This window comes from Chrysochloris asiatica, unplaced genomic scaffold (genome assembly GCF_000296735.1).
Source record: "Chrysochloris asiatica unplaced genomic scaffold, ChrAsi1.0 scaffold00099, whole genome shotgun sequence".
In the NCBI taxonomy this organism is placed as follows: Eukaryota; Metazoa; Chordata; class Mammalia; order Afrosoricida; family Chrysochloridae; genus Chrysochloris; species Chrysochloris asiatica.
Window position 1 is genome coordinate 10,414,727 of NW_006408617.1, and position 13,306 is coordinate 10,428,032.

General features: G+C 38.8%; 1 protein-coding gene across 2 annotated transcripts in view; it reads left to right on the forward strand.

Moving 5' to 3' along the window:
- CERS6 (ceramide synthase 6) overlaps nucleotides 1-13,306 on the forward strand; it is a 424,587-nt gene that overhangs the window by 373,991 nt on the left and 37,290 nt on the right. The window lies entirely within an intron of this gene.

Below are 13,306 nucleotides of genomic sequence, written 5' to 3' on the forward strand. Positions count from 1 at the left end.
ATATATATATGTATGTTCATTGTTGTTGTTAAGTGCTGTCAAGTCTGTTCCAACCCATAGTGACTGAGGAGCAGCTTGAACTGCCCACCTTATGGTTCAAACCAACTTTGCAGTACAGCACATTAACCCACAGTTATATATATGTATATATATCATCATGGTTGTATAGCTAATGAATAAAAGTCTGCTTGTTGTTGTTGTTAAGTGCCATCGAGTCAGTTCTGACCCATAGCAACCCTATATAGAGTTTCTGAGGAGCGGCTGGTGAACTTGAACTGCCAACTTTGCAGATCAAACCAACTTTGCAGTCCAACACATTAACCCACAGCGCCACACCAAGACTCCTAAAAATCCTAGTTAGTATGTCCAGCAAGTTATGTTAGTGCTTGAATGAGCTGTTTTGACCGTGCTTCAATTACTAAAGAATAGTTTTTACATTTTTAACATGAATGGCAATAACAAACAGTGTTTTCAGTATTTACCCTAATTTTGTGAAATTACTTAGCAATTCTTTTTAGATTAGAGAAGCCCAGAATTGAAAGGGAATCTAGACGTTAGATTCTTCTCCCACTCCCTCTGCCCAGGATAGAAAATTCTTTCTCGGCGTTTCTGATCCGTGGTCATGCCATGCCTTCTCTACCTTATCAGGATATTTCTTTAGACCTCAGTGAAGAAAGAGTTTCTTATATGAAACTGAAACTTGGGGTTCTTAACCCATATTAGAGCCCCATGAGACTGTGTGAGGGAGCTTCAAAAAATTTGTGGAAAAATAGAATTCAAAGGTAATGGAATTTTTCCCAATCACTTTTTGATGTTCTCCTTCTTATATAAAATGTGTGTATATGCATAGGTGAATCAATGTATTTTATGTGCATATAATATATGGGAGTTCTGGTATGGCACTATAGGATAAGCTCTGGACTGTTAACCACAAAGTTGGTAGTTCAAACCCACCAGCACTCCTTGGATAATCTATGCATGGTTGCTATGAGTCTGAACAAACTTGACAGCCCTTAACAACAGCAATGTATATAATAATATTTATATATTTTTTTTCTGCGAGGAGGGCCCTTAGCATTTTCAGATTTTCAAAGAGATAATGCGACTCCTACCTTCATCAAAAACCAAAAATGTAGAGGAAGAAGAAAGGCACAGTTCTGCCTTCTGGAAAACACACCAAATGTACCCTATCCCTTTTCATTGAAAACCCCCCTAAGAATATGAAGATTTCTAATATACCTATCATTCATTGGTTTCTCATATTCAGACAAGCATCTTTAATCCCTTCAACTTTTTCTACTTGCTTTTTGTTATTTGTTTGTTCCTCAGATTTCCTCTTGTCATGATGTTCCAAATATGAACTGACTGGTACAAAATGTAAGAGAATCACAAAACAGACATCATTTGAAAGTGTATTTCTTCTAACACAGCTTGATGCTGCATTAGTTTTTTTAAGCAGCTTTCACATTTCACTAATGGTATCCTAAAGTTATTTTATTTTTATTTCTAATTATGTTTTAGATTATACCTAATCACATCAACTGTATTTACAAGCCAGGTTAGATTTTTAGATACCATTCTTGCCCAGTAGGGTCTCCTAACCCTTACTCAAGGAACAGAACTTAATCTCTTCCAGTTTTGTGTTACTTGCAAATATGCCTTCCATGTTACCTCCAACTTACTGAAGAAAAATGTAGACCAAGAGGAGCTGCTGGAACACTTACTAAAGAACTGACTTTAGTTAACCCCAATTTCTCAATCACCAGTCTTTTGTGTGCCTTTTCTACTCCTTACAAAGCCTTAAGCCGTATAGCTTTGCCATTATGTCTACTGCATTTTTCTCTACACTTTTAACAAGGATAACAAAGACTGACAAAGGTCTTGTGAAAGTCAAGCTTCCCTCTAAGTATTCTGTGGCAGTCACTAATCTACTTTCTGGCTCTATGGATTTGCCTATTTTGGAAATTTTGTCTAAATGGAATCATACTATATATGGTCTTTTGGACTGACTTCTGTCACTTAATGTTTTCAAGGTTCACTCATGTTATAACGTGTGTCAGTATTCCATTCCTTTTCATCAGTGAATAATTCATCAGTTGATGGACTTGGGGGTTGTTTCTAATTTTTGGTTAATATGAATAATGCTGCTATGATCATTCATGTAAAAGATTTTTTTATGAATAGATGTTTTTCATCTCCTTGGGTACACATAGAGGAGTAGAATTTCTGGGTCACAAGAAAACGCTATTTGTAACTTTTCCAGGATCTGCTAAACTATTTCCCAAAACTACAGTACTATTTTGTTATTGTGTGTGTGTTTTATTATTACATTCATCCCATTGTTGTTGTTGTTAGGGGCTATCAAGTCAGTTCCAACTTGTATGGACCCTGTATAGTGCTTCCGAGGTTATAACTCTTTATGGGAGCAGAAAATCTCATCTTTCTCCTGCCAAAAGGCTGGTGAGTCCATCTTGTGGTTAGCAGTCTCGTGCTTATACTACAGCACCACCAGCATTTCCCATATCTATCCTAGTGGGCATGAAAGGAGCTCTGGTAGTACTGTGGTTTAAGCATCAAGTTGCTAACCACAAGGCTGGCAGTTGAAACCCACCAGCCATTCCAAAGAAGAAAGATGAGACTGTCTGCTCCCATGTTGATTTAGAAACTCTGAGAAGCAGCTCTATTCTGTTTTATTAGGTTGCTATGAGTTGCAGTCTCCTCAACAGGAGTGAGTTTTTGGTTAGTGTGTGTGAAGTATAGTACTGATAAGCAGTTCATATAATGTTGTTGCTAGCTGCCATAGTCATTTCAACTCATGGCAACGTGCTGCCTGGTTCTGCACCATCCACAGGATGCATTGTGACCCATAGGGCTTTCTTTGGTGGATTTTCAGAAGTAGATTTCCATACTTTTCTTGTTGGCTATTTGTATATTTTCTTTGCAGAAAAATCTGTTCATATCCTTTGCCCAGTTTTAAGTTGGATTACTTGTCTTTTTATTGTTGATTTGTGAAAGTTATTTATATATTCTGGATGGAAATCACTTGTCAGATATATGATTTTAAAATATTTTTTCCCATTATCTTACTTATCTTTTCACTTTCCTGATGACATCTTTTGAAATACAAAAATGTTTGATTTTGATGATATCCAATTGTTTTTCTTCTGCTACATGTATTTTTGTGTCATTACTTAATCCAAGGTTGTGAAGATGAGATCCTATTGTTTAGTATAAGACTTTTATTGTGTTAGCCGTACAATTAGGCCAATGGTTCATTTTGAGATAATCTTTCTGTATGTGAGTTGGGGTCCAACTTTATTCTTTTACATGTAGATATCTAGCTTGCCCAGTCCCCTTAATTAATTGGCTATTTATTATTATCATCATCTTCGTCACATAATTCCAGTGGAACAAATTCATCTTTGTCACTTTCCTCATTTACCACCATCTTACCAGTTTTTCTTCATTTCTAGTTCCTGGAATCATGCTATATTTTATCCCTGACTTCTTTTCTGGATTGTTTTCTTCCATCATGTGTGGCCACACTGTATTTTATTTCTGGTTTCTCATTTCAGCCACACAGTGAGGACTGAGATCTTCCACAGTAAGGGTAATAGCAATCAGTGCCTTAGCATCAAACGGTTAGAAAATCAATCATTTGATTTGTGGCTTTCTGATACAATGTGTTGTGATTTTTGTTCTTGTTGTTATATGGTCAGTATTGCTGTTGTTGTTCTTAAGTGCCGTCAGTTAATTCTGTCTTATAGAGCTTGACTTCTTTGACTCCTATATAGGGTTTCAAAAGAGTGGCTGTTGAGTTTGAACCATCGACATTGTGGTTCTAACCGACCTTGCAGTCCAGTGCTTTATCCTACAACGCCACACCAGGATGCTATATAGTTATGAAAAATATAGCATGCATTGCTCAATGTAACATTTATTAAAATTTGTTCAAAAAGTACTTGAGAAAAATGTTTAAAGAAATGGTTCTGTGTAGAGTCTACTCAAGTGACAGTTAAGAATTCCAGATGTTTTCAAATTCTAAATGGTAAAATACAATTTTAATTTTTTACCATTTTTAGACAGTTTTCATAACTGAAAAAATTATATATCAAATTGTAGTTTATTAAATGGAATACTCTGCTCACGGTAAGTTTATTGCCCACTAGAGGATGCTCTGGTAGCGTAGTGGTTACGAATTGGGCTGCTAATGTCAAGGTCAGCAGTTTGAAACTACCAGCTTTCCCACAGGAGAAAGATGAGGCTTTCTGCTCCTGTAAAAATTTACAGCCTCAGAAACCTGTATTACAGGGTCGCTATGAGTCAGAGCCAACTCCCTGGCACACCACCACCACCACCAGTGAATGCTAATCAAATAAGGAAATACTTGTGATTATTTCTCAAAATAACCTCAAAGGAGTGTCCTGGGTCACTTCTGTTCCAACCCAGTCTCCTACCTTTTACATCTATTATGCTCTGCAATGATGATTGTTATTAAGGATATTAACATGAAGCAGTATAAAATTATGAGCCACCAAAGTAAAATAAAATAGCTTTCAATAATTTTATTATCATGCATTTTGACTAGTAAAATGTAAAGGAAGCAAAATAAGAAAAAACTTTCTAGTTTCTAAGTTAATGGAGCATTTTCAGTAGCGAAGATTTTAGTCTGCCAGATTTTCCTTGTTCCTATTCCAAGGGAATAGCTCTTTCCTACTACTAAAGGTGAAACACCAGGATAAAACTATGATATTAAAAGACAATTTGGACATGCGCTAGTCAGTCAACTTAGGAGCTAATATGAAGCCCTGAAGAATTTTTTCTTTGCATGCAAGTTCCTTAAATTACTTCCATTGCACACACCACTATTTTGTATTAGGTTCACAATATGCAAAGTCAGCACTTTATTTTGAAATAAGTCAGGCACTTCACAAAACAGGTTAAAGCTGCTATGAAGAAACACAGCAGAGGCACAGCTTGAACGTTGTTCTTAGTAATTAATTGCACGTAGAGTTTGACTCCTTTTTCTCTTTCTTCCTAGCCTTATGACGACATTTACTTCAACTTGGGTCCCCCAACATATTTTAAGCTTAGTTAGATATGTTTGAGTCTCTACGATCAATAACAATCACATGATATTTTCCTGAAGCGCTGTTTGCTCGTATTGTTTCATAACCATTCATTTACTTGCCACCCTTCACTCAAGAATTCCAACAGGATTCATTTGCTCTTTGTATGCCAAACACCCCTGCAATACCTAGTGAGCATTAAGTTTGCTGAAGTAACTTAGAGTTTTTGTTATTGTTAAGTGTCATCCAGTCAGTTCTGACTCAAAGCAGCCCTGTATATGGTTTCCAAGGAGCAAGTGGTAGGTTTGAACTACCAGCCTTCCAGTTAGCAGTCCAGTACTTATCTTTTAGTGTCATAGAGTTGTTGTTTTTGTTGTTAAGTGCCATCAAGTTGGTTCCAACCCATAGTGACCCTGCATAGGGTTTACGAGGAACAGCTGATGAGCTTGAACCGCTGACCTTGTGGTTCAAACCAACTTTACAGTCCACAGCATTAACCTACAGCGCCATAACAGGACTCTGTAGCATCACAGAATAGATCTCTGTAATAAAGGAGCTCTAGTAGCGTAGTGGTTACGAATCGGGCTGCGAACCTTAAGGCTAGCAGTTTGAAAGTACCAGCGGCTCCGCAGGAGAAAGATGAGGCATTCTGCTCCCGTAAAGATTTACAGCCTCGGAAACTCTGTACAGGGTCGCTGTGGGTTGGAACCGACTCGAAGGCACTTAACAACAACAACAACAATTTATTCATACATCTTAACTTGAAAATCATTTTTATGAAGGTGTTTTCACAGTTTACTTGCTTATTACAATAGAATAGGGTAATGCCCTGTTTGTTTTCTTCCTATCAAAATTAGGAGAAAATATTCTGAATGCTGCATGCAGTTTATTTTAATGCTCTCTTATTTTGAGTCCATAGTGCCTAAGCCTCCTATCATGATATGCCCACCCCAACATACTACCCCTCACAATTGTGACTGGGACTTACTGATGTGAGAGAATGCACTGGATTGCAAGGTCAGTTAGAACCACAAGGTCAGTGGTTCAAGCTTACTAGCCACTCCTCAGAAACCCTACACAGGGTCACTATGAGTCGGAACCAACTTAACAACAAGCAACAGCAATCTTTCAAGCGCAGTGTGAATGGCACTGGCCACTGCTGATTTGTGACTATTCTTTCTTTTTTTTTTTTAACTTTATCTACTCCATCCTTCAAGGGTTTGGGGAAGAGGATGACAGATTGCTTTATTCTGACAATGACTACATGCACAGCTGAGGTCATCATTGATTTTTAACTTTTGGCCTACTTTGTGAACAAAAAAAGACGTGAAATAAAACAGTGTGTCTTTGTGATTGTGTGTGTGTTTGCACACATACGAATCGGGCTGCGAACCTTAAGGTCAGCAGTTCGAAACTACCAGCTGCTCCGCGGGAGAAAGATGAGGCTTTCTACTCCCGTAAAGATTTACACCCTTGGAAACCCTGTACAGGGTCACTATGGGTCGGAACCGACTCGACGGCACTTAACAACAACAACAAATGTATATAGAGACCTAGTATGGTGCAGTAGGGTAAGCACTGTACTGCTAACCACAAGATTGGCAGTTCAAACCCATTAGCCACCCTCAGAAACCTTATATAGGATTGCTCTAAGCCAGTACCTACTTGAGATCACACAGCAGCAACAAACAACATATGTATATTTGTATATGTAAAATCATGTATTAAAGCTAAGTTTTTTTAAATGAAGATAAAATAAAATGCCATACATTTAGCTTTATATCTTAATATAAATTCTCTGTTTAATCTGTTATTTAAAATGGATATAGTCTTTTTCAGACTTTCTGGCTCTAGTCTGTGTGGAAGTTGACTGAAGAAAGAAATGAGTTGGAATGAGCAGAGAAGGAATTGTTATAGTGTTAAAGGGGTACCATCAGGCAACCTGATATGGGTTAGGGGACCCTTTAAGTTAGTAGGGACACTATTCACACAATTGATCAAGAGATTCAAGCTTTGGAGTTAAGTCAGAAATAACCAGAATGGACTAAGTGAAAAAAAGGAACTCAGTGTTGGAAGTTTTATATTTTCTTCATGGTTTTATTTTTTGTTTTCCTTTCTGATTTTCATGTTCTTTATAGTAGAAGGAAAAAGAGTCCTTTAGTCTGCCTTTCAGTGGAATGATTTAACAGTTTCCTTTCTCGCGTCACCAAACTGAGAGCACTTGGAGAGGGGATTACTTTACAGTAGAAAGGTTTACCCAAATGCAAGAGATGTGTTCTTTGACAATGTATGAAGGCAAAACAACTGAGAAATACCTACTGAAATAGTTGGTTTATATGACTGAGTTTACACTAATTCACTCGTATCTCATGCTCTTCTTTTAACAAATTTAATCCCCAGAATCTCATAATGAAATAGCAGTTTGGGATCTTTCAGGCAGCCCATCTGCTTTTCAATCTCAAGTTGATTCCTAAGCAATTTCTACACCACCTGAGAGAATAAATATGAGGGGGATTCAACAAGTTTTTGGAAAAGTGAAACTAAAAGATAATGGAATCTTCCTATGAACTTTTGAAGTCTCCTCATGTAATCCTGTTTGAGGATTCTCATTAGCAGTTCAAATCCACCAGCAGCTCTGCAGGAGAAAGAGAAGCTTTCCGCTCCTGTATAGATTTTCAGCCTCAGAAACCTTACATAGGTCCCTATGATTTAGAATTGATTTCAATGGCAGTGGATTTTTTTCGTTTGGTTTGCCATGGGCTTCAGAAGATATATCAGTCACAGCACATGAACTGGGTCACTGGTATTGATATGGTCAAGGTTCCCTGCAAGTGGTTGCATATCACTGACCAGTAGTCCAAAGGGCAGCAGAGAATTTGACTTCTCCCATTTTGGTAGCAACTCTAAAATGATGTATATATAGCAGTTGTGTTTCCTAGAAGCTGATGCCAGAGTTTTATTAGGGGGTGATCCCTGACAAAGAGACACCTGGTACTGTAGAATAAGCACTGGGCTGCTAACCACAGACAGGTTGGCGGTTCAAACCTACCAGCTGCTCCTCAGAAACCATATATGGGGTCACTATGAGCTGGAACTGACTTGATGGCACTTAGCAACAATAACTACCTGAAAAGATCAAAGGGAAAGGAAGCAGGGGTGGACAGGCAGAGCCTTAAATAGTGATGCAAGCCTACCAGTTTGGGCCAGTCCAACAAAGAGATCCACTGTGATGAATTGTCCAATAGAGAAGCCCTGGATTGGGCAGAAATATTGCTGTTGTTAAGCACCACTGAGTCAGTTCCAACTCATAGCAACCCTACATAGAGTTTCCTAAGAGCGGTAGTTGGTGGGTTTGAACCACTGACCTGGCTGTTCAAACTGACCTTGAGTTTCAGTGCTTATCCTGCAGTGCCACACCAAGCTGAAATGGCCACCAGCCCTTAATGCCCCAATCAGATCAATCACTGAATATGAGGGGCCCAGGAAGGGCACAGCCTCAGCTCAATCACTCTGGCAGACGCCTCTGGAGGCTGTCCTCACAACTGAAAAGCAAGGTCTTTCTCAAAGGGAGATCGGAGCTGCTTTAAGTAGGATGTTAGTGCACTGAATTATTAGAACGAACAGTGCACATCAAGTTTGTCAGTCTTTGAGTTGCCAGGTCCAATAGTCAGCAGGTTTCCTCAGTTTGTATTTGGGGAATATGCATAATTTTACTTTCTTAAATTTATCCTGAAGAACAGTAATGGTAAAGAACTACTCCTGTATCAAACACTTTGGTTTAAAAAGTAAGTTGCTTAGCAGTGGGCCAAAACAAAAGAAAGAAGCAATTAAGTTTATATTTAGTGATCTATCTATATGCATCTGGAGCACATTTTGGGAATAATTCAAAAGGGCCAATCCATCCCATGCCTGCTGCTGCTGCTAAGTGAATGTGGGAATCAAGATGCTATTTTCACAGTGCAAGACATTTACTGTTGATAAAAAATTCTCCCACTTATACGTAATCACCATCCTGGCAAATGACACTGTAGAATCTCAACTCCTTCAGCACAAGGTAGAAAAATTTTAAATGCAAAGGCAAAAACAAAACAAAGAACTCTATGAATTAAAGTTAAAAATCAAGCAATCACAAATCAAAGCATTTAAACATACACTGTTCTGAAATAGACCAGTTCTTGATTGAGGGTGTGTTTTTTGTTATTTTTTTTTTAAGTTTTTTTTGTGAGGTTTACATGGGAGAACATCAGCTTTACAGTCATCCTATCATATTTCATTTCATTGCAATGGTTACAATCCCCTCCATGCATCATCCAATAACCCCAAAAGGTACACCACACAGGCCCGCCCACCCCCGCTCCCCGGCCGCCAGCACACAGCCCTTCTCCCTTCCTGAGTCCAGTGTCCCCAGACGCTCCATCTGTCCATGTCATTGTCTCTGTCTCCATCCCTGGCATCACTGCCTCTCCGGGTAGGGTCCCTCTCTCCGTTCTTCTCACTTGATGGTCCCAGGTACCTCCGCTCCTGGGCTGCAAAATCAATCACTCTCCTCCTTTTGTCAAAAAACATCTACCTCTATATTTCTGAGCCTCACAGTCAGTCTTAATGGCAATTATTCACTATTGTACCACAAGAGTCTTATCCCCATTTCCTTTCACCAGCCTGGTCCCAAAAGATTGGAAATCATTCAGTAGTGATTCTACCTTTCCCCTCCCCATCTGGAACTAGGCTCCCTTTTGAAAGCTTGTAAGCCAGTCATTTCTTGCCTTTATAGGCACCCCCATTTTGGGTAGACAATGTCTATGTTGCCCATCCTTGTCAATCCTGTGTACCTAGAAGGTGGGAGTGATCCTCGCTGTAAAGATTTGTTCCCTTTTTGAGCTACTACATCCATAAGTATAGGTTAAGTTCATCAAATTGCAGCAAATTACTTCCCCACACACACACTTTCTTCTTCTAGTCGAGTTCTACAAAGCCAGGCACTATCTGTAAGTATGCGGGTCTTACTTTCACGAAGTATCTTCTGTTCTTCTAGCCGCTCCAGGCTGTCTACTTGCCCTTTCCAGTAGAATTTCCTACCTCAGTCAGTTCTGGTTGGGGTTCTGGATTCCACCTATGGTCTTGTGCAATATAAAGGCTCCATGTGAAGCCTCTTTCACTGGGCAACTTCTAGTCCCCTTTAAGGTATTCCAAACAGTTATAGACTGAAGACAGACTTACACGCTTTCTGTAGTGATGATTCTTGGCTATTCCTTTCTCTGTCCCTCAAGTGTCTATTTTACAATGATAGACAAGGGAAACCAAGATTCAAAAGACAGCCAAGCATCTTAACACTATTCCCCTCTTTTACCCCTTCAAACCATGCCTCAATCCCTGTACCCTGGAGCCCTGTTGTTCCAAGGTTGTGCATACTCATCATTTACCTCTGTCCCACTTAGCCCTTTCGAATCTGCCTAACTGTTCTCCCATCAGCCTTGTTCTTCCATTCCCCTCTCCCTTCTTGTGTATTGCCACCCCACCCCCACCCCTGCATCCAAGCTATCCTGTGTCTGTTCCTTACCCTGTGCTCCATCTTCCCCTGCCTCCCTCCCCTCCTCTCATCCCTTACATCCTGGTGGTCAGCAAATACATATATATTTCTCCCTCCCCCTTTTAGTGTGGGTACTTTTTCTTACTCTTTTACAATAATGGTCCTATGCAGTATTTCTCCTTTTTTGACTGACTAATTTCACTCAGCATAATGTCCTCAAGGTTCATCCATGTTATGCGGTGGCGTGTAGCTTCCTTGCTGTTCTTCAAGGTATCATAATATTCCATTGTGTGTATGTATCACAGTTTGTTTATCCATTCTTCAATTGATGGGCACTTAGGCTGTCTCCATCTTTTTGCTATTGTAAATGTTGCTGCTAGGAACATTGGTGTGCATATATCTACTCGTGTTATGGCTCATATTTCTTGTGGGTAAATACCAAGTAAAGGAATTGCTGGATCATAAGGTATTTCTATTTTCAACCTTCTGAAGAAGAGGCATATTGCTTTCCAGAGAGGCTGGACCATTTTGCAATCCCACCAGCAATGCAGGAGCATCCCAGTCTCTCCACATCCTTGCCAACACTGATTGTCCTCTACTTTTGGGTCTTTGCTGTTATTGTTGGTGTGAGATGATATCTCATTGTTGTTTTGATTTGCATCTCTCTGATGGCTAGTGATTGTGAACACGTCTTCATATGTTTGTTGGCTGCCTGGATCTCTTCCTTGGCGAAGTGCCTGTTTATGTCCTATGCCCATTTTTTAATTGGGTTATTTGTCTTTTTCTGTAGAGGTGTTGTAGTTTCCTATATATTTTAGAAATTAGTCCCTTATCTGATGTGTCATTGCAAAATATTTTTTTCCCATTTTGTAGGTTCCCTTTTTACTCTTTTGGTGAAGTCTTTTGATGCACATGTTTTTAATTTTTAGTGTGTCCCAATCATCTATTTTGTTTACTTTTGTTTGTGTACTTTTCAAAATGTTTGGTAGTCTGTATATTCCCTATATTAGAGCCCTCACATTTGTCCCTATTTTTTCATTGATGACTTTCATAATTTTGGGATTCATATTTAGGTCTTTAATCCGTGCAGAGTAGGTTTTTGTATAGGGCATGAGGTAAAGGTCTTGTTTCAATCTTTTGCATATCACTTTCCAGTTCTGCCAGCACCATCTGTTAAAGAGACTACCTCCTCCCCATGCACTATACCTAGGCACTTTGTCAAAAATTAGTTGGCTGTATGTAGATGGGTTAATTTCTGGATTTTTTATTCTGTTCCATTGATCAATGTATCTTTCATTGTACTGGTACCAGGCTGTTTTTACCACTGTAGTCGGGTAGTATATTTGGAAATCGAGGAGTGAGAGGCTTCCAACCTTGTTCTTCTTAAGCAGTGCTTTGCTTCTCCAGGGTCTCCTTCCTTTCCATATAAAGTTTGTAATTGTCTTTTCCATCTCTTTGAAGAATGTCACTGGAATCTGCATTGGGGTTACATTATATGTGTAAATTGCTTTGGGCAGTATTGATATTATCACGATTTTGAGTCTTCCTATCCAGGAACATGGTATGTTCTTCCACTTTTGTAAGTCTTTTTTGGTTTCTTGTAGTAGTGTTTTGTAATTCTCTTTGTATAGGTCCTTTGTTTCTCTGGTTACATTTATTCCTAAATATTTCATCCTTTGGGCAGCTATTGTAAATGGTATTTCTTTATTAATGTCTTTTTCAGTGCTGTCATTGTTACTATAGAGGAATCCAACTGATTTTTGTATGTTGATCTTATACCCTGCTGCTTTACCGAATCTTCCAATGATGGCTACTAGCTTTTTTACTGAATCTTTGGTGTTTTCTATGTATAGGATCATATCATCTGCAAATGTTGTTGTTGTTAAGTACCATGGATTCAGTTCTGACTCATAGTGATCCTGTACAGGGTTTCCGTGGCTGTAAATATTTACGGAAGCAGAAAACCTCATCATTCTCCCACCGAACGGCTGGTAGTTTCAAACTGCCGACCTTGAGGTTAGCAGCCCGATTCGTAACCACTACACTACCAGAGCTCCTTAGAGAGAGTTTTATTTCCTCTTTGCCAATTTGGATGCCTTTAATTTCCCTATCTTGTCATATAGCTCTAGCTAATACTTCCAAAACAATGTTGAAAAGGAGTGGTTACAAAGGGCATCCTTGTCTGGTTCCCATTTTCAGATGGAAGGCTTTCAGTTTCTCTCCATTGAGAGTTATATAGGCTATTGGTTGTGTATATATGCTCTTGATTATGTTGAAGAATTTCCCTTCAATATCTACTTTGTTGAATGGTTTTATCAGGAATGGATATTGGATTTTGTCAAATGCCTTTTCTGCATCAATTGATATGATCGTGTGGTTCTTTTCCTTTTTCTTATTTATGTGATGGATTACATTGATTGTTATTCTAATGTTGAACCATCCTTGCATTCCTTTTATGAAACCCACTTGGTTATGATGTATTATTATTTTTTTGATGTACTGGATTCTGTTGGCTAGGATTTTGTTGTGAATTTTTGCGCCTATGTTCATGAGGGATATTGGTCTGTAGTTTTCTTTCTTAGTGATGTCCTTCCCTGGTTTGGTATTAGGGTTATGCTTGCTTCATAAAAAGTATTAGGAAGTTTTCTGTCTTCTTCTATATTCTGGAATAATTTGAGTAGAATTGGTGACAGCTCTTCCCTGAATGTTT